Source organism: Mesoplodon bidens (assembly GCF_964165515.1).
Source record: "Mesoplodon bidens genome assembly, chromosome: 3".
NCBI classification, from domain to species: Eukaryota; Metazoa; Chordata; class Mammalia; order Artiodactyla; family Ziphiidae; genus Mesoplodon; species Mesoplodon bidens.
The window spans coordinates 163656750-163677819 of record NC_138178.1 but is presented as its reverse complement, the minus strand read 5'-3'; the positions used below and the strand labels follow the sequence as shown (position 1 = coordinate 163677819).

Genomic DNA, 21070 nt, shown 5'->3' with positions numbered 1-21070 from the left:
ATTTTTGTGAAAGGTATAAGGTCTCTGTCTAGATTCACTTTTTACATGTAGATGTCCAGTTGTTCCAGCACTATTTGTTGAAGGAGACTATCTTTGCTCCATTGTATTGCCTTTGCTCCTTTGTCAAAGATCAGTTGATTATATTTATAGGGGTCTATTTCTGGGTTCTGTATTCTGTTCCATTGATAAATTTTGTCTACTCTTTTGCAAATACCATATTGTCTTTTTTTCCTTCTAATTTTATTAAGTTTTATTTATCTTATAAGTGGAAGTTTGTGTCTTTTGATCACCTTCATCCAATTCCCCCACCCACCCCCCCGCCTCTGGTAACCAGAAATTTGATCTCTTTTTCTGTGAGTTTGTTGGTTTTTGAAGTATAATTGACCTGCAATACTATGTTAGTTTCTATTACACAACATAGTGATTTGATATTTCTGTACATTTCAAAATGATCACCATGATAAGTCTAGTTAATTTGTGTCACCATACAAAGATACTACATGGTTATTGACTATATTCCCCACACTGTACATAGCATTCTATGCATGTGTGTGTGTGCGTGCGTGTATGTATGATTACTTGAAGTTACTGATCTCTTAAGTTCAAACTCATTTTAACAACCCTGCATTTTTACCCTCCCCCCACATGTTTACTGTTTTTGACATCGTATTTTACATCTTTTGTTTTATATCTTTTGTGTATCCCTTAACTGCTTATTGCAGATATAGATGAGTTTATGACTTTTGTCTTTTAATCTTCTTACTATGGCTGATTTACTACCTTTACCGTATATTTGTCTTTACCAGTGAGATTTTTTCCTTTCACAATTTTCATCTTTCTAGTTGTAGCCTTTTCTTTTTCACTTAGAGTTATCCCTTTAACATTTCTTGTAAAGCTGGTTTAGTGGTGCTGAACTCTTTTAGCTTTTGCTTGTCCATAAAACTTTTGGTCTCTCCATAAAATCTGAATGCAAGCTTTACCAGGTCGAGTATACTTGGTTGTAGATTTATCCCTTTCATCACTTTAAATATATCATGCCACTCCCTCCTGGCCTACAGAGTTTCTGCTGAAAGGTCAGCTGATAGCCTTATGGGAGTTCCCTTGTACATAAATTGCTACTTTTCCCATGCTTGTTTTAGCATTCTCTATCTTTAATTTTTATGTCTTGGTGTGGTCCTCTTTGGATTGATTCTGTGTGGGGCTTTCTGTGCTTCCTGGACCTGGATGTCTGTTTCCTTCTCCAGGTTAGGGAAGTTTTGAGCGATTATATCTTCAAATACGTTCCCTGCCACTTTCTCTCTTTCTTCTTCTGGGACCCCTATAATTCAAATGTTAGTATGCTTGATGTCTCAGAGGTCTCTTAAGCTGACCTCATTTCTTTTTATTCTTTCTTCTGTTCAGCTTAAGTGATTTTCACTACTTTGTCTGCCAGCTCACAGATCCATTCCACTGTTTCATTTAACCTACTGTTGATTCCTTCTAGTGTATTTTTCCATTTCAGTTATTGTATTCTTCAGCTCTGCTTGGTTTTTCTTTATATTTTTAAACTCTGTGTTAGAAACTTTTAACTTCTCACTCTGTTCACCCAGTCACTACTTTGAACTCTCTATAAAGTAAATTGCCTATTTCCCATCACTTAGTTCTTCTGCGCCCCAACAGTACAATTCCCCCTGGTCACCAGAGCTGTATGCTCTAGCGGTGCCCGCTGTGTGGGCTGTGTGGGTCCTTGTCTTGTGGCATGCTGACTACTATGGGAGTCTGGTAGGTGTGGCTGGCCCACACTCCAGTTAGTTGCCAGGCACTGCCTTGTGTAGAGGATGCTGGCCACTGGTGGGCAGGTCTGGGTCATGAGGCTGCTGACTGTGGCCCGGTGGTCCTGGGGCTAGTGCTAGCCCACTGGTGGTTGGAGCTGGGTTCTGGAGTGGGTACGGTGCTGGGGTCTTCCAGATATAGTGTCGGCCTGCAGGTGGGTGGGGCCGGTTCCAGACATAGCTGGCTGCAGGGTCTGGGGTGTCCCAAAGCTTGTGTTGGTCCACTGGTGAGAGGAGCTAGATCCTGGGACAGCTGGCTGAGGGGTCCAGAGTGTCTTGGAGCTGGTATCAGTCAGCTGGTGGCAGGGCTAGGTCCTTGGGTCTCTGGCTGCAAGGCCTAGGGGTTGCAGAGCTGGTGTCGGCCTGCTGCTGGGTGGGGCAGAGGCCCAGGGGATTCCAGGGCTAGTGCCTGTTCACTGGTGGGCAGAGCTGGGGGTCCCAGAGTTTGTGTTTCTGCCCACTGGTGGCTGGGGCCGGGGCCCAGGGTATCCTGGGACTGTTGCCTATCCTCCGGTGGGTGAGGCTCGTTCTGGGGCTAGTGCTGCCTACTGGTGTGCATGGCTGGGTCCCGGGCCCTCTGGTGAACAGCGTTGGGTCCCAGGGTGACTGTGGCTCAGGGGACCTTAAGGCAGCAAGCCTGCTGGTGGATGGGGCTGTGTCTCCGCGCAGCTAGTTACTTGGCCTGAGGCAAGTATTGGTGCCGAAAGGCTAGTGGGTAGGGTTGGGTCCTGGCACTAATAAGCTAGAAGGAGGGTTCAAAAATGGTGTTTGCCAGCACCAGCGTCCATGTAGTAGAACAGGCTCCCCCAAATGACTACTACCTTTGTCTTGTCCCCAGGATAAGCTCTAGTTGCCTTCTGCCTCTCTGGGAGGCTCTCCAAGATCAGTAGGTCAATCTGACCCAGGCTTCTTTCAAATTATTGCTTGTGCCCTGGGTCCTCCTGAAGTGTGTGCGATTTTGTGTGTGCCCTTTAAGAGTGGAGTCTCTTCCCACAACCCTCTGGCTCTCCCAAAAGTAAGCCCCACTAGCCTTCAAAGCCAACGTTCTGGGGGCTCATCTTCCCAGTGCAGAAGCCCCTAGGCTGGGGAGCCTGATATGGTGCTCAGACCACTGGCTCCTTGGGCTGAACCTCTGCAGTTGTAATTTTCCTCCTGTTTGTGGGTCATCCACCTGGGAGTGTGGATCTTGACTATGCCACATCTCTACCTTTCCTACTCATCTCACTGTGGTTCCTTCATTGTATATTTAGTTGTAGTAGATCTTTTCTGCTAGCATTCCCTTTTTTCTCATCAATAGTTTCTGTGTAAATAGTTGTAATTTTGGTGTGCCATGGGAGGAGGTGAGCTCAGGGTCTTCTGACTCTGCCATCTTGGCCACTCCCCCAGTACCATACTGTCTTGATTACTATAGCTTCATAGTAAGTCTTGAAGTTGGGTAGTGTCAGTCTTCCAACTTTGTTTTTCCTCTTCAATATTGTGTTGGCTTTTCTGGGTCTTTTGCCTCTCCATGTCAACTTTAGAATCAGTTTGTTGATATCCATAAAATAACCTGCTGGGATTTTGATTGAGATTGCATTGTTGGTTCACAACCTCAGGAGTTCCCTGGGTGAAATTCTAAACTGGCCCACATACATAGAGGACAAGGAGGGACTGAAGAAAGGCAGACCACTCCAGTTTGGAAGGTGGCAGTTTTAATAAACAAGGGAACTTACATACAAGGCATGTCTTGGGCAGCTGCATGACAAGTAGATCTCTGTAACCACCTGCCAGAATCTTAAGCATTTATCTAGAGACCTTAATGGGGTTCAGTCATGTATATAGTCCAGATGGTCTCAATAGCACATTACTTTCTCAAGGTTGTGTCCTTGAAGTGGCTCCTTGTATGAGAACAGTGTGGGCAGAATGAACATCCCACGGAGAGGGTAAGGAGCCTCTGATTGCCTGGTTCCATTTCTCAGGTCAACCAGTGGTCATGTCCTCTCAATGACCTCCTCCAGCATGCAGATAAGTTGGGAAGAACTGAGATCTTGGCGGTACTGAGTCTTCCTATCCTTGAACATAGAATATCTCTTCATTTATTTGGTTCTTCTTTGACTTCATTCATCAGAGTTTTGTGGTTTTCCTCATATAGGTTTTGTATCTATTTTTTTAGATTTATACCTAAGTATTTCAATTTTTGGTGCTAATGTAATGGTACTGCATTTAAAATTTTTTTTTTTTTTTTTTTTGCAGTATGCGGGCCTCTCACTGTTGTGGCCTCTCCCATCGCGGAGCACAGGCTCCGGACACGCAGGCTCAGCGGCCATGGCTCACGGGCCCAGCTGCTCTGCGGCATGTGGGATCTTTCCGAACTGGGGCACGAACCTGTGTCCCCTGCATGGGCAGGCGGACTCTTAACTACTGTGCCACCAGGGAAGCCCGTTTATTTTTTATATAGCAGGATCTTATTAGTTATCTACTTTATACATATTAGTGTATATATATCAATCCCAGTGTCACAATTCATCCCACCACCATGACCACCACCACCCCCACTTCCCCCACTTGGTGTTCATATGTTTGTTCTCTACATCTGTGTCTCTATTTCTGCCTTGCCAACTGGTTCATCTGTACCATTTTTCTAGATTACACACATGCGTTAATATACGATATTTGTTTTTCTCTTTCTGACTTCCTTCACTCTGTATGAAAGTCTCTAGGTCCATCCACGTATCTACAAATGACCCAATTTTGTTCCTTTTTATGGCTGAGTAATACTCCATTGTATATATGTACCACATCTTCTTTATCCATTTGTCTGTTGATGGGCATTTAGGTTGCTTCTATGACCTGGCTATTGTAAATAGTGCTGCCATGAACATTGGGGTGCATGTGTCTTTTTGAATTATGGTTTTCTCTGGGTATATGCCCAGTAGTGGGATTGCTGGGTCATATGGTAATTCTATTTTTAGTTTTTTAAGGAACCTCCATACTGTTCTCCATAGTGGCTGTATCAATTTACATTCCCACAAACACTGCAAGTGGGTTCCCTTTCCTCCACACCCTCTCCAGCATTTGCTGCTTGTAGATTTTCTGATGATGCCCATTCTAACTGGTGTGAGTTGATACCTCATTGTAGTTTTGATTTGCATTTCTCTAATAATTAGTGATGTTGAGCAGCTTTTCATGTGCCTCTTGGCCATGTCTTCTTTGGAGAGATGTCTATTTAGGTCTTCCGCCCATTTTTTGATTGGGTTGTTTGTTTTTTTTAAGATTAAGCTGCATGAGCTTTTGCTATATTTTGGAGATTAATCCTTTGTCCATTGATTCATTTGCAAATATTTTCTCCCATTCTGAGGGTTGTCTTTCGTCTTGTTTATGGTTTCCTTTGCTGTGCAAAAGCTTTTAAGTTTCATTAAGTCCCATTTGTTTGTTTGTTTTTATTTCCATTACTCTAGGAGGTGGGTCAAAAAAGATCTTGCTGTGATTTATGTCAAAGAGTGTTCTTCCTATGTTTTCTTCGAAGAGTTTTATAGTGTCTGGTCTTACATTCAGGTCTTTAATCCATTTTGAGTTTATTTTTGTGTAGGGTGTTTGGGAGTGTTCTAATTTCATTCTTTTACATGTAGCTGTACAGTTTTCCCAGCACCGCTTATTGAAGAGACTGTGTTTTCTCCATTGTATATCCTTGCCTCCTTTGTCATAGATTAGTTGACTATATGTGCGTGGGTTTATCTCTGGGCTTTCTATCCTGTTTCATTGATCTATGTTTCAATTTTTGTGCCAGTACCATACTGTCTTGATTACTGTAGCTTTGTAGTATAGCCTGAAATCAGGGAGTCTGATTCCTCAAGCTCTGTTTTTTTCCCTCAAGATTGCTTTTGCTATTCGGGGTCTTTTGTGTCTCCATACAAATTTTAAGATTTTTTGTTCTAGTTCTGTAAAAAATGCCATTGGTAATTTGATAGGGATTGCATTGAATCTGTAGATTGCTTTGGGTAGTATAGTCATTTTAACAATATTGATTCTTCCAATCCAAGAACATGGTATATCTCTCCATCTGTTTGTGTCATCTTTGATTTCTTTCACCAGTGTCTTATAGTTTTCTTAGTACAGGCCTTTTACCTCCTTAGGTAGGTTTATTCCTAGGTATTTTATTCTTTTTGTTACAGTGGTGAATGGGATTGTTTCCTTAATTTCTCTTTCTAATCTTTCATTATTAGTGTATTGGTATGCAAGAGATTTCTGTGCATTAATTTTGTATCCTGCAACTTTACCAGATTCATTGATTAGCTCTAGTATTTTTCTGGTGGCATTTTTAGGATTCTCTATGTACAGCATCATGTCATCTGCAAACAGTGACAGTTTTACTTCTTCCTTTCCAGTTTGGATTCCTTTTATTTCTTTTTCTTCTGTGATTGCCACGGCTAGGACTTCCAAAACTATGTTGAATAGTAGTGGTGGGAGTGGACATCCTTGTCTTGTTCCTGATCTTAGAGGAAATGCTTTCAGTTTTTCACTATTGAGAATGATGTTTGCCGTGGGTTTGTCATATATGACCTTTATTATGTTGAGGTATGTTCCCTCTGCCCACTTTCTGGAGAGTTTTTATCATAACTTGGTGTTGAATTTTGTCAGAAGCTTTTTCTGCATCTATTGAGATGATCATATGGTTTTTATTCTTCAATTTGCTAATGTGGTGTATCACATTGATTGATTTGCATATATTGAAGAATCCTTGCATCCCTGGGATAAATCCCCCTTGATCATGGTGTATGATCCTTTTAATGTGTTGTTGAATTCTGTTTGCTAGTATTTTGTTGAGGATTTTTGCGTCCATATTCATCAGTGATACTGGTCTGTAATTTTCTTTTTTTGTAGTATCTCTGTCTGGTATTGGTATCAGGGTGATGGTGGCTTCGTAAAATAAGTTTGGGAGTGTTCCTGCCTCTTCAATTTTTTGGAAGAGTTTGAGAAAGATGGGTGTTAGCTCTTCTCTAAATGTTTGATAGAATTCACCTGTGAAGCCATCTGGTCCTGGACTTTTGTTTGTTGGAAGATTTTAAATCACAGTTTCAATTTCATTACTTGTGATTGGTCTTTTCGTATTTTCTGCTTCTTCCTGGTTCACCCTTGGTAAGTTTTACCTTTCTAAGAATTTGTCCGTTTTTTCCAGGTTGTCCATTTTATTGGCATAGAGTTGCTTGTAGGAGTCTCTTTGGATGCTTTGTATTTCTGCAGTGTCTGTTGTAACTTCTCCTGTTTCATTTCTAATTTTATTGATTTGAGTCCTCTCCGTCTTTTTCTTGATGAGTCTGGTTAAAGTTTTATCAATTTTATGTTCTCAAAGAACCACCTTTTAGTTTTTATTGATCTTTGCTCTTGTTTTCATTGTTTCTATTTCATTTATTTCTGATCTGATCTTTATGATTTCTTTCCTTCTACTAACTTTGGGTTTTGTTTGTTCTTCTTTCTCTAGTTCCTTTAGGTGTAAGGTTAGATTGTTTAGTTGAGATTTTTCTTGTTTCTTGAGGTAGGGTTGTATTGCTATAAACCTCCCTCTTAGAACTGCTTTTGCTGCATCCCATAGGTTTTGGATCATCATGTTTTCATTGTCATTTGTCTCTAGGTATTTTTTGATTTCCTCTTTGATTTCTTCAGTGATCTCTTGGTTATTTAGTAACGTATTGTTTAGCCTTCATGTGTTTGTGTTTTTTATGTTTTTTTCCAAGTAATTAATTGCTAATCTCATAGCATTATAGTCAAAAAGATGCTTTATATGATTTCAGTTTTCTTAAATTTAGTGAGGCTTGATTTGTGACCCAAGATGTGATCTATCCTGGAATGTGCCGTGTGCACTTGAGAGGAAAGTGTAATCTGTTTTTGGATGGACTGTCCTATAATTATCAGTTAAATCTATCTAGTCTATTGTGTCCTTTAAAGCTTGTGTTTCCTTATTAAGTTTCTGTCTGGATGATCTGTCCATTGGTGTAAGTGAGGTGTTAAAGTCCCCTACTATTATTGTTTTACTGTTGATTTCCTCTTCTATAGCTCTTAGCATTTGCCTTATGTATTGAGGTGCTCCTGTGTTGGGTGCATATATATTTATAATTGTTATATCTTCTTCTTGTCTTGATCCCTTGATCATTATGTAGTGTCCTTCCTTGTCTCTTGTAACATTCTTTATTTTAAAGTCTATTTTATCTGATATGAGTATTACTACTCCAGCTTTCTTTTGATTTCCATTTGCATGGAATATCTTTTTCCATCCACTCACTTTCATTCTGTATGTGTCCCTAGGTCTGAAGTGGGTCTCCTGTAGACAACATATATATGCGTCTTGTTTTTGTATCCATTCAGCAAGCCTGTGTCTTTTGGTTGGAGCATTTAATCCATTTACGTTTAAGGTAATTATCGATATGTATGTTCCTATTACCATTTCCTTAATTGTTTTGGGTTTGTTTTTGTAGGTCCTTTTCTTCTCTTGTGTTTCCCCCTTAGAGAAGAGATTCCTTTAGCATTTTTTGTAGAGCTGGTTTTGTGGTGCTGAATTCTCTTAGCTTTTGCTTGTCTGTAAAGCCTTTGATTTCTCCATCAACTCTGAATGAGATCCTTGCCAGGTAGAGTAATCTTGCTTGTAGATTATTCCCTTTCATCACTTTAGATAAATCGTGCCACTCCCTTCTGGCTTGTAGAGTTTCCACTGAGAAATCAGCTGTTGTATGTTATTTGTCGTTTTTATACGACAAATGTATGTTTGTATGTTATTTGTCATATGTTGTATGTTATTGTATGTTATTTGTCATTTTCCCCTTGTTGCTTTTAATAATTTTTCCTTGTCTTTAATTTTTGTCAGTTTTATTACTATGTGTCTCTGCATGTTTCTCTTTGGGTTTATCCTGCCTGGGACTCTCTGCCCTTCCTGGACTTGGGTAGCTATTTCCTTTCCCATGTTAGTGAAGTTTTCAACTGTAATCTCTTCACATATTTTCTCGGGTCCTTTCTCTCTCTTTTCTCCTTCTGGGACCCCTATAATGCGAATGTTTGTGTGTTTAATGTTGTTCCAGAGGTCTCTTAAGCTGTCTTCGTTTCTTTTCATTCTTTTTTCTTTCTCCTTTTCCAGGGCAGTGAATTCCACCATTCTATCTTCCAGGTCACGTATCTATTCTGCCTCAGTTATTTTGCTATTGATTCCTTCTAGTGTATTTTTCATTTCAGTTACTGTTCATCTCTGTTTGTTTGTTCTTTAATTCTTCTAGGTGTTTGTTCTTTAATTCTTCTAGGTCTTTGTTAAACATTTCTTGCATCTTCTCGGTCTTTTCCTCCATTCTTTTTCCAAGGTCCTGGATCATCTTCACTGTCATTATTCTGAGTTCTTTTTCTGGAAGGTTGCCTATCTCCACTTCATTTAGTTGTTTTTCTGGGGTTTTATCTTGTTCCTTCATCTGGGACATAGTCCTCTACCTTTTCATTTTGTCTGTCTTTCTGTGATTGTGGTTTTTGTTCCACAGGCTGCAGAATTGTAGTTCTTCTTGCTTCTGTTGTCTGCCTTCTGGTGGATGAGCCTCTCTAAAAGGCTTGTGCAAGCTTCCTGATGGGAGGGGTGTTGGTGCGTAGAGCTGGGTGTTGCTCTGTTGGGCAGAGCTCAGTAAAACTTTAATCCACTTGTCTGCTGATGGGTGTGGCTGGGTTCCCTCCCTGCTGGTTGTTTGGCCTGAGGTGACCCAGCCCTGGAGCCTACCCCCTCTTTGGTGGGGCTAATGGCAGACTCTGGGCAGGCTCACGCCAAGGAGTACTTTCCAGAAGTTATGCTGCCAGTGTCCTTGTCCCTGCAGTGCACCACAGCCGCCCCCCACCTCTGCAGGAGACCCTCCAACACTAGAAAGTAGGTTCGGTTCAGTCTCCCATGGGTTCACTGCTCCCTTCCCTGGGTCCTGATGCACACACTACTTTGTGTGTGTCCTCCAAGAGTGGAGTCCCTGCTTCCCCCAGTCCTGTCGAAGTCCTGCAATCAAATCCCACCAACCTTCAAAGTCTGATTCTCTAGGAATTCCCTCTCCTGTTGCCGGACCTCCAGGTTGGGAAGCCTGACATGGGGCTCAGAACCTTCACTGCAGTGGGTGGACCTCTGTGGTATAAATGTTCTCCAGTTTGTGAGTCACCCACCTAGCAGCCATGGGATTTGATTTTATTGTGGTTGCGCCCCTCTTACCATCTCATTGCAGCTTCTCCCCTGTCCTTGGATGTGGGGCATGTTTTTCATTAATTCCAGTGTCCTCCTGTTGATGATTGTTCAGCAGTTAGTTGTGATTCCAGTGCTCTCGCAAGAGGGAGGCTGGTATTGCATTTTAAATTTCAAATTCCATTTGTTCACTCTCAGTGTATAGGATAGCAGTTAACTTTGTATATTAACTTTGTATCCTGCAACCGTGCTGTAGTTGCTGTTTAGTTCCAGAAATTCTTTTGGCCGATCCTTTTGCATTTTTTTTACATAGATATCATGTCATCTGCGAACAAAGACTGTTTTATTCTTCCTTCCCAGTTGGTATACGTTTTATTTCATTTTCTTGTATTATTGCATTAACAAGGCCTTCCAGCACAGTATTGAAAAGGAGTGGTAAAAGGGGGCATTCATGACTTGCACCTGATCTTTGTGGGAAAGAGTTTCTCACCATGAAATATGATGTTAGCTGGGGGGTTTTTGTAGATACTCTTCATAAGGTTGATGCGGAGTTCTCCTGTATTCCTGGTTTCCCTTGAGTTTTTATCATGAATGGGTATTGGCATTTGTCAGATGCCTTTTCTGCATCTGTTGATATGATTGTGTGATTTTTATTTTAGTTCATCAATATGATGGACCACATCAATTGATTTTTTAATCATACCTGGGATAAATTCCACATAGTTGTGGTGTATAATTCTTTTTATACTTTTTAAAATTCGATTTGCTAATATTTTTTTGAAGATTTTTGCATCTATGTTTATGAGAGATACTAACGTGTAGTTTTCTTTTCTTGTGATGTCTTTATCTGGTTTTAGTATTAGGGTAATGCCACATAAAATGAGTTAGGAAGCATTCCCTCTGCTTTTGTTCTCTGAAAGAGATTGTAGAGAATTGGTATAATTTCTTCCTTAAATGTTTGGTAGGATTTACCAGTGAACCCATCTGAGCCTGATGCTTTCTGTTTTAAAGGTTATTAATTATTGATTCAACTTATTTAATAGATACAGGCCTATTGAGATCATCGATTTCTTCTTGTGGGAGTTTGGCAGATTGTGTCTGATACATGTATTCTAAAGTAATTAAGGTTACATTATATGTAAAATCTTGGATTCTGTGCTTTTTATTTAACGTTATAGCATAACGTTTCTCCAGTACTGTGAAAAATCACATTTTTAATGACTGCATGAGAGTCCATCCTGTGATTGTACTATAATTATTTAACCATTTCTAAATGTTGGACATGTAGGTGGTTTTCAGGTTTTTACTGTTAAAAATAAGGATTCAGGAAGAAAAAAGCTTATACATAAGGATTTTTCTGTATTGAGGATTATTTCATTTAGAAAAATTTCTTTTAACACTAGCAGCTTCTTTGGAAATTCAGTTAACAAATACTGATTGAATACCTGCTGTGTGCTCATTATTGTTCGAGGCGCTTAGGGTATAATATGAAGAAAAAGGGGAATCCTCTGTCCTAATGAAGTACACATTCTAGTGGAGGAGAGTAAGATAATAAGTGCACGATAGTAATTTTAGACAGTGATAACTACTACCTATAAAATAGGGTAATGGAGTAGAATATGTTAGGATGAGTAGGAAGGTTTCTCTAAGCAAGTTACATTGACCTGAAGCATGAATGATATGAATGAAGCAAGATTTGGGAGATCATTCTAGACAAAGACCTTGTGAGTATAATGAGTTTGGCCTTTTCAAAGGACAGAAAGGCTGGTGTGGCTGGAGTGTGGTGAACAAAAGGGAGAATAGTAGAAGTTGAGGTTCGAGAAGTAGGTGAGGGTATATCTTGTAGAGCCTTGTAAGTGCCAAGTTAGATAGTTTGGATTTTAGTCTAATTGTAATAGGAAGCTGTTGAGGGATTTTAACTAGGTGAAATTTATATTGTTTTAAAAGATCACTCTGGCTATGTTAAGAAGGCCCTAAAGGGGGCGCAATAGAGGAAGAAGGGCAGGTGGCTCAGATTAGGATTGTAGCACAGAAGATGAGGGTGATGATAGAGTCAGTAGGACAGGCTAATAGAATGTGTGTGATGAATAAGAAAGACAGAGGTGGGGAGGATTAAATTTAGATTCTTGGTCTGAGCAACTGAGCAGATAGTGATGCCATTTACTAAGATGAGAAGCAGATTGGGGTGTAATTAAGGAGGAAAAAAATGCTGGATGTGTTAAAAGTGAGTTGCCCGTGACACATCTATTGCTGTTGGCTGGAGATATAGATTTGGGTGTTATCACTATATATGTGCTTTTAAAGACATGGGATTGGATGAAATCAGCTGGCAAAGGAAGGGAAGACAGCCAAGACAAGGCCTTCAGACACTTTAGCATTGAGAGGTTGGGTGTGGAAGATAGGGCCTATCAAACGAGATGGAGAAGGGTGGGTTAATAGATTATGGAATCAGGAAAGCCTAGAGAGGAAAGTGTTTCTAAAAAGGAAAGAGTGGTCAGTTGTGTTAAATACTGTTGAAAAGTGTTGGAAAATAAGGACATACAATTGACCATTAGATTTGACAGGGTCACACATGACCTGGAAAACATCTATTTTAGTGAAGGAGAAGCGGTGGAAGCTTAGTTGGAATATGTGGAGAAAGTAAAGGGAGTGGAAAAATTGAGACAACTCTTTTGAGGAGTTTCACTGTGAAGGGTCAAGGGAGTGTTTTTCACTAAGTATATTTGAGTGTTAATAGGAATGACTCAGTAGTGAGGAAGCAATAATTCCAGAAAACATAGTTCTAGGAATAAAGTAAATAAGCTTCCTTTACTTGAAAGTAAAGGGAACGGGATCCAGAGCACAAGTGCAGAGTGTGTGGGTTAGAGACGCTTCTTCCATTTTACAAGAGGGAGGGCAGAGTCAGCTGTAACAGTTGCACTTAGGATAGAGAATTTGTTGAGGGCAAAGTAATCTTCTCTAATTCCATCTATACTTATTCATTGAGTACAAGGCAGCTTTATCAGCTGCAAAGGAGGAAGTTGATGGTGGAGGACTGTGCTTATGAGGAGCTTGGAGGTTGAGAGGAAGAACGCAAAATTTATCAGCTAAGGGTTTAAAAGGATTATGTTATAGTGTAAAAATGCACATTTAAGATTTGTGAGCATAAATTTAAAGAAACTGGTGCACAATTGTGTATAAGAAGGGAAATATATGAAGATAATTGCTTTGAAGGAGACAGCCCACTTTATGTTTGTTTATTGTGTTACTACTTTATAGTTATGATAAATTTAGAGATTAAATGCTTAAAATAACTTATGTGATTGTTGGATCTGATGACAGTGCTCTTACCTAATTTCTAATATTCAGGAATAGTAATAGGAAAAGGAACTTAAAAGAGAATCTGTTCTTTCCATGTATTTCAAATAATGATGTCACAATATGGATGGGTAGTCACCTATGTTTTAGGCTAGGAATACGCCTTGAAATGGTTACTTCTATCATCTTTCTCCCAAATCAATCTGTAGCATTGTTGAGTACCCCTGTATGTTCTGCAATTTAGTAGGCAATATGTGGGACAAAACTTAACTCTAAGATATTAAGTTAACTTCAAGATTATTGGAAAAACACTCCTGCTTTTTCTTTCTCATTAAGAAACTTGGAGCTATCAGAAGAGAACTTTCAGATTCCACCCCCCCCCATCAGCAATACATGCAGCTCCTTTCTCATGTTAATCCCTCCACTTGTGCACAAATCCCACCCTTTTTTTCCCTGTTCCAGAAATTCTCCCTGTCTCCTGTATCAATATTTTTGATGATTTTTCTACTGGATGATTTCTGTGAGCATATAAAGTATGCTCAAAAAATAGTCTTTTCAACAAGTAATGTTGAAAACAATTAAATATCCATATGTGGAACAAAGTGAACCTTAGCTATATTTCACCATATACAGAATTTAACTCAAATTGAGTCATATATCTTAAATGTAAAAGCTAACACTATAATATTTCTGGGAAGAAGTATAGGAAATAGGGCATAAAAAGTGTGACTTCCAAAAAGGAAAATTATGAATTGAGCCTCATTAAATTTAAAACTTTTCAAACTTCCAGGTAACTGAGAACAGAGGCAGGTATGTAGTAACCTCACAGAATCTCTTCCCTAAACAATGCAGAATTCACTTCACAACTATGATGTTTCTATGCAAAACCCTAGTCTCACCATTATTTAAACAGAGAATACCAAAACTGAAAAAATAACTATAAGTAAAAATAGAAAAACAAATTCCAACCACAGTTTCGCAAGCTTTCTCCTCTCCACTGCTGGGCTTTACAGGGAGAAGCTTAACCTAAAATTCTGAAAAAATATCTTGACTGGATACTATAAAAATGAAGACAAAGATAACTGTAGATAATGCTATAATCTGGTTAGTAAAATTGTTTCTCACAGGGCTAGCAATTCTGAAACAGCTTTATATATACTAAAATTAAATAAATAAATAGACTTTAGATTATGAGAGCCTAATAAGCCTTCCACTCTTGGAGGAAGAAATTATACAGGCATACCTCAGAGATATTGCAGGTTCAGTTCCAGACCACTGCTAAAGCGAAAACAGCAACAGAGTTAGTCATACGAGATTTTTAGTTCCCAGTGCATATAAAAGTTACGTTTATACTATACTGTAATCTAAGTCTGTGATAGCATATGTCTAAAGAGACAATGTACATACCTTAATTTAAAAATAATTTATTGCTAAAACCGTTAACCATTATCTGAGTCTTCAGTGAGTCATAGTAATATCAAAGATTGCTGATCACAGACCACCATAACAAATATAATAATAATGAAAAAGTTTGAAATATTATGAGAATTGCCAAAATGTGATACAGAGACACAAAGAGAGCAAATGCTGTTGGAAAAATGGCACTGATAGACTTAACAAGATGCAGGGTTGCCACAAACCTTCAATGTGTAAAAAATGCACTATCGATGAAGCACAGTACAACAAGGTATGCCTGTAAATAAGGAAAAGAGAAGTCTTGAACCCTGTGGTTTTGGATTAAAATCGGAGGTATTGAGATATCATCTCACAGTGGTCAGAATGGCCATCATCAAAAAATCTACAAACAATAGGGCTTCCCTGGTGGCGCAGTGGTTGAGAGTCCGCCTGCCGATGCAGGGGACACAGGTTCGTGCCCTGGTCCAGGAGGATCCCACATGCCGTGGAGCGGCTAGGCCCGTGAGCCATGGCCACTGAGCCTGCGCGTCCGGAGCCTGTGCTCCACAACGGGAGAGGCCACAACAGTGAGAGGCCCGTGTACCACAAAAAAAAAAAAAAAAAAAATCTACAAACAATAAATGCTGGAGAGGGTGTGGAGAAAACGGAACCCTCTTGCACTGTTGGTGCAAATGTAAATTGATACAACCACTATGGAGAACAGTATGGAGGTTCCTTAAAAAACTAAAAATAGGGCTTCCCTGGTGGTGCAGTGGTTGAGAGTCCGCCTGCTGATGCAGGGTACATGGGTTTGTGCCATGGTCCAGGAAGATCCCACATGCTGCAGAGCGGCTAGGCCCGTGAGCCATGGCCGCTGAGCCTGTGCGTCCAGAGCCTGTGCTCCGCAACGGGAGAGGCCACAACGGTGAGAGGCCCGCGTACCGCAAAAAAAAAAAAAAACTAAAAATAGAACTACTATACAACCCAGCAATCCCACTACTGGGCATATACCCTGAGAAAACCATAATTCAAAGAGTCATGTACCACAATGTTCACTGCAGCAGTATTTAAAATAGCCAGGACATGGAAGCAACCTAAGTGTCCATCAACAGATGAATGGATAAAGAAGATGTGCCACATATATACAATGGAATATTACTCAGCCATAAAAAGGAGCAAAACTGAGTTATTTGTAGTGAGGTGGATGGACCTAGAGACTGTCATACACAGTGAAGTAAGTCAGAAAGAGAAAAACGAATACCTTATGCTAACACATATATATGGAATCTAAAAGAAAAAAAAATGGTCAGAAGAATCTAGGGGCAAGACGGGAATAAAGATGCAGACCTGCTAGAGAATGGACTTGAGGATACGGGGAGGGTGAAGGGTAAGCTGGGACAAAGTGAGAGAGTGGCATGGACATATATACACTACCAAATGTAAAATAGATAGCTAGTGGGAAGCAGCCACATAGCACAGGGAGATTAGCTCCGTGCTTTGTGACCACCTAGAGGGGTGGGATACGGAGGGTGGGAGGGAGGGAGATGCAAGAGGGAAGAGACATGGGGACATATGTATATGTATAACTGATTCACTTTGTTATAAAGCAGAAACTAACGCATCATTGTAAAGCAATTATACTCTAAGATGTTAAAAAATAAATAAATAAAATAAAATCGGAGGTATCAATATGAACTCACGGGGTTTTGTTTTTAAAGGTTATATTCTGTAGTTATTATAAAACATTGGCTATATTCCCCATGTCTTGTAGCTTATTTTATACCTAATAGTTTGTACCTTTTAATCCCCAACCCTTATATTCCCCCTCCCCACCTCCCTCTCCCCTCTGGTAACCACTAGTTTGTTCTCTATATCTATGAGTCTGCTTTTTTGTTATACTCACTAGTTTGTTGTATTTTTTAGATTCCACATGTACGTGATATTATACAGTATTTGTCTTTCTTTGTCTGACTTACTTCACTTAGCAGAATGCCCTCCAAGTCCATCCATGTTGCTGCAGATGGCAAAATTTCACTCTGTTTTATGGCTGAGTAGTATTCCATTGTGTGTGTGTGTGTGTGTGTGTGTGTGTGTGTATGTGTGTATGTGTGTATGTGTGTATAAAACACCTTTTCTGTTGATGGACAGTTAGGTTGCTTCCATATCTTGGCAATAGTAAATAACACTGCTGTGTGAACATTGGGGTACATGTATCTTTTTGAATTAATGTTTTTGGTTTTTTTTGATCTATACCCAGGAGAATAATTGCTGAGTCATACAGTAGTTTATTTGTAGTGTTTTGAGAAACCACCAAACTGTTTTCCACAGTGGCTGCACCAATTTACATTCTGACCCACAGTGTACGAGGGTTCCCTTTTTTCCACATCCTTGCCGATATTTGTTGTGTTGTTTTTTGTTTTGTTTTGTTTTGTTTTGTGGTACGCAGGCGTCTCACTGCCACGGCCTCTCCCCTTGCGGAGCACAGGCTCCGGATGCGCAGGCTCAGTGGCCATGGCTCACAGGCCCAGCCAGTCCGCAGCATGTGGGATCTTCCCGGACCGGGGCACGAACCCGTGTCCCCTGCATCAGCAGGTGGACTCTCAACCACTGCGCCACCAGGGAAGCCCTGTTGTGTTGTTTTTGATGATAGCCATTCTGACCAGTATGAGGTGATACCTCACTGTGGTTTTAATTTGCATTTCTCTGATGATTAAAAGTGTTGAGCATCTTTTCATGTGTCTGTTGGCCATCTGAATGTCTTCTTTGGAAAAATGTCTGTTCAGGTCTTCTGCCCATTTTTTGATGAGGTTGTTTGGTTTTTTTTAATGTTTATATATTTTGGATATTATCCCCTTATCAATCATATAATTTGCAAATATTTTCACCCATTCACTAGGTTGTCTTTTTGTTTTGTCAGTGGTTTCCTGTGCTGTGCAAAAGCTTTTAAGTTTAATTAGGTTTCTTTTTTTCTTCAATTAAAAAATTTTTATTGGAATACAGTTGATTTACAGTGTGTTAGTTTCAGGTGTACAGTCCATTTATTTATTTTTGCTTTTATTTCCTTTGTTTTAGGAGACGGATCCCAAAATATACTGCTGCGATTTATGTCAGAGTGTTCTGCCTCTGTTTTTCTCTAGGGGTTTTATGGTATCTGGTCTTACATTTAGGTCTTTAATGCATTTCAGTTTATTTTATATATGGTGTGAGAGAATGTTCTAATTTCATTCTTTTACATGCAGCTGTCCAGTTTTTCCTAGCACCACTTATTGAAGAGACTGTCTTTTCTCCATTGTATATTCTTGCCTCCTTTGTCATAGATTAACTGACTATAAGTGCATGTGTTTATTTCTGGGCTCTCTATTCTGTTCCATTGATCTGTATGTCTGTTTTTGTGCCAGTACCATACTGATTTGATTACTTTAGCTTTGTACGATAGTTTTAAGTCAGGGAGCTTGACTCCCCCAGCTCTATTCTTTCTCAAGATTGTTTTGGTTATTTGGGGTATTTTGTGTCTCCGTACAAATTTTAAAATTATTTGTTCTAGTTCTGTGAAAAATGCCATTGGTATTTTGATAGGGATTGCATTAAATCTGTGGAATGCCTTGGATAGTATAATCATTTTAACAATATTGATTTTTCCAGTCCATGAACATGGTATCTCTATCTATTTGTGTTATCTTCAGTTTCTTTCATCACTGTTTTATAGTTCTGAGTACAGATCTTTTACCTACTTAGGTAGGTTTGTTCCTAGGTATTTTATTCTTTTTGATGCAATGATGAATGGGATTGTTTCCTTAATTTTTCTTTTTGATACTTTGTTGCTAGTGTATAGAAATGCAACAGATTTCTGTATGTTAATTTGTATCCTGCAACTTTATCAAATTCATTGACGAGCTCCAGTAGTTTTCTGGTGGCATCTTTAATATTTTCCATGTATAGTATCATGTCATCTGCAAACAGTGAAGTTTTACTTCTTCTTCTCCAGTTTGGATTCGTTTTATTTCTTTTTCTTGTCTGAGTGCTGTGGCTAGGACTTCCATTACTATGTTGAATAAAAGTGGTGAGAGTGGGTATCCTTGTCTTGTTCCTGATCTTAGGGGAAATGCTTTCAGCTTTTACCATTGAGTGTAATATTCTCTGTCAGTTTGTCATATCTGGCCTTTATTATGTTGAGGTATGTTCTCTCTATGCCCACTTTCTGGGAGTTTTTGTCATAAATGGATGTTCAGTTTTGTCAAAAGCTTTTTCTGCATCTATTTAGATGATCATATGGGTTTTGTTCTTCATTTTGTTAATGTGGTGTATCACACTGATTGATTTGCAGATAATGAAAAATCCTTGCATCGCTGGGATAAATCCCACTTGATCATGGTTTGCTAATATTTTGTTAAGGATTTTTTGTATCTATGCTTATCAGTGATATTGAGCTGTAATTTTCTTGTTTAGTCATATCTTTGTCTGGCTTTGCTATCAGGGTGATGCTGGCCTCATAGAATGAGTTCAGGAACTATTCCTTCCTCTTCAATTCTTTGGAATAGCTTGATAAGGATAGGTGTGAACTCTTGTCTAAATGTTTGGTAGAAGTCACCTGTGAAGCTATCTGGTGATGGACTTTTGCTTGTTGGGAGTTTCATTACTGGTAATTTCCTTGGGGGAAATGTTTATTCAAATCCTTTGTCCACATAAAAAATTGGGTTGTTTGTGGTTTTGTTGTTGAGTGGTTTTTTGTTTTTTTTTTTTTTGTATTCTGGATGCAGGTACTTTATCAGATATATGCTTTGCAAATATTTTTTCCCATTCTGTGGGTTGTGTTTTTATGTTCTTGCTGGTTGTCCTTTGAAGCACAGAAGTTTTTAATTTTAATGAAGTCCATGTTATCTGTTTTTTCTTTTATCACTTCTGCTTTTGGTGTCAGAACTAAGGACACCTTTGTTTCATCCAAGTTAAGTAAGATTTATGCCTATGTTTTGGCTTTTATATTTTGAGTGGATTTTTGTATATGGTTTGAGGTATGGGTCCAGATTCATTCTAGATATTCAGATGTCCAGTACCATCTATTGAAAAGACCTTTCTTATTAATGGAAAGGCAACTGACCATAAATATATCAGTTTACTTTTGTTTTGTTTTGTTTTTTTTTTAGCAGTATGCGAGACTCTCACTGCTGTGGCCTCTCCTGTTGCGGAGCACAGGCTCCGGACGCGCAGGCTCAGCGGCCATAGCTCACGGGCCCAGCCGCTCCGCGGCATGTGGGATCTTCCTGGACCGGGGCACGAACCCGCGTCCCCTGCATCGGCAGGCGGACTCTCAACCACTGTGCCACCAGGGAAGCCCCTATCAGTTTACTTTTGGACTCTCAATTCTGTTCCATCGATCAGCATGTCTGTTTTTATGCCAGTGCCATACTGTCTTGATTACTGTGGTTTTGCAGTCAGTTTTGAAATTGGTATGTGTGAGTCTTCCAATTTTGTTCTTTCGCAAGATTGTTTTTACTGTTCTGAGTTTTAGAATCAGCTTGTCAATTTCTTCAAGAAAGGCAACTAGTATTTTGGCAGGGATTGTGTTGATTCTGTAGATCAGTTTAGGAAATAATACCATCTTAACAGTATGGCTCTCCAAGAACACAAGATGTCTTTCCATTTATTTAGATTTCTTAACATTTCTTTAATGGTATTGTGTAGTTTTTAGTGTATAAGTCTTGTACCTTTTTGTTTAATTTATTCCTAAGTGTTTTGTTCTTTTTGATGCTGTTATAAGTGGAATTGTTTTCTTGATTTAATTTTCAGATTGTTGCTAGTGTATAGAAATACAATTTGTATATTTATATTGATCTATATCCTTCAGCCTTGCTGAACTCATTTATTAGCTCTACTTGGGATTTATTCTGTTGTTCGTGGATTCCTTAGGGTTTCCTACGTATGAGATTATGTCATTTGCAAGTAGAGATAGTTTTACTTCTCTCTTTTATTTCTTTTCCATGCCTAATTGTCCTGGCTAAAATATCCAGTATCATGTTGAAGGGAAGTGGCAAGAGCTGACATCCTTGTCTTGTTCCTTTACTTATAGCAGGAACTTTCAGGCTTTCACCATTAAATGTGATATTAGCTGTGCATTTTCATAGATGCCCTTTATCAGGTTGAGGAAATTCTCTTCAGTTCCTATTTTGTTGTGTTTTTTACCATGAAAGAGGTTAGATTTTTGTCAAATGCTTTTTATGCATCTATTGAGATGAACATGTGAGGGGGTTTGGGTATTATTAATATGATATACTTATTACATTGGTTGATTTTTAATATGTTGAACCAACCTTCCATTCCCGCTTACCATTTCTCTCTGTAATTTCTCACTTAGTATTCCCTGACTTGATGATACCACTACAGGTCATCCAGATGCCCAAGCCAAAAATGC

General features: G+C 39.3%; 1 protein-coding gene across 2 annotated transcripts in view; it reads left to right on the top strand.

The window, feature by feature from the left end:
* EML5 (EMAP like 5) overlaps positions 1-21070 on the top strand; it is a gene marked incomplete at its 3' end in the record, with an annotated part of 166907 nt that overhangs the window by 10789 nt on the left and 135048 nt on the right. The gene's annotated exons all lie outside the window — the stretch shown is intronic.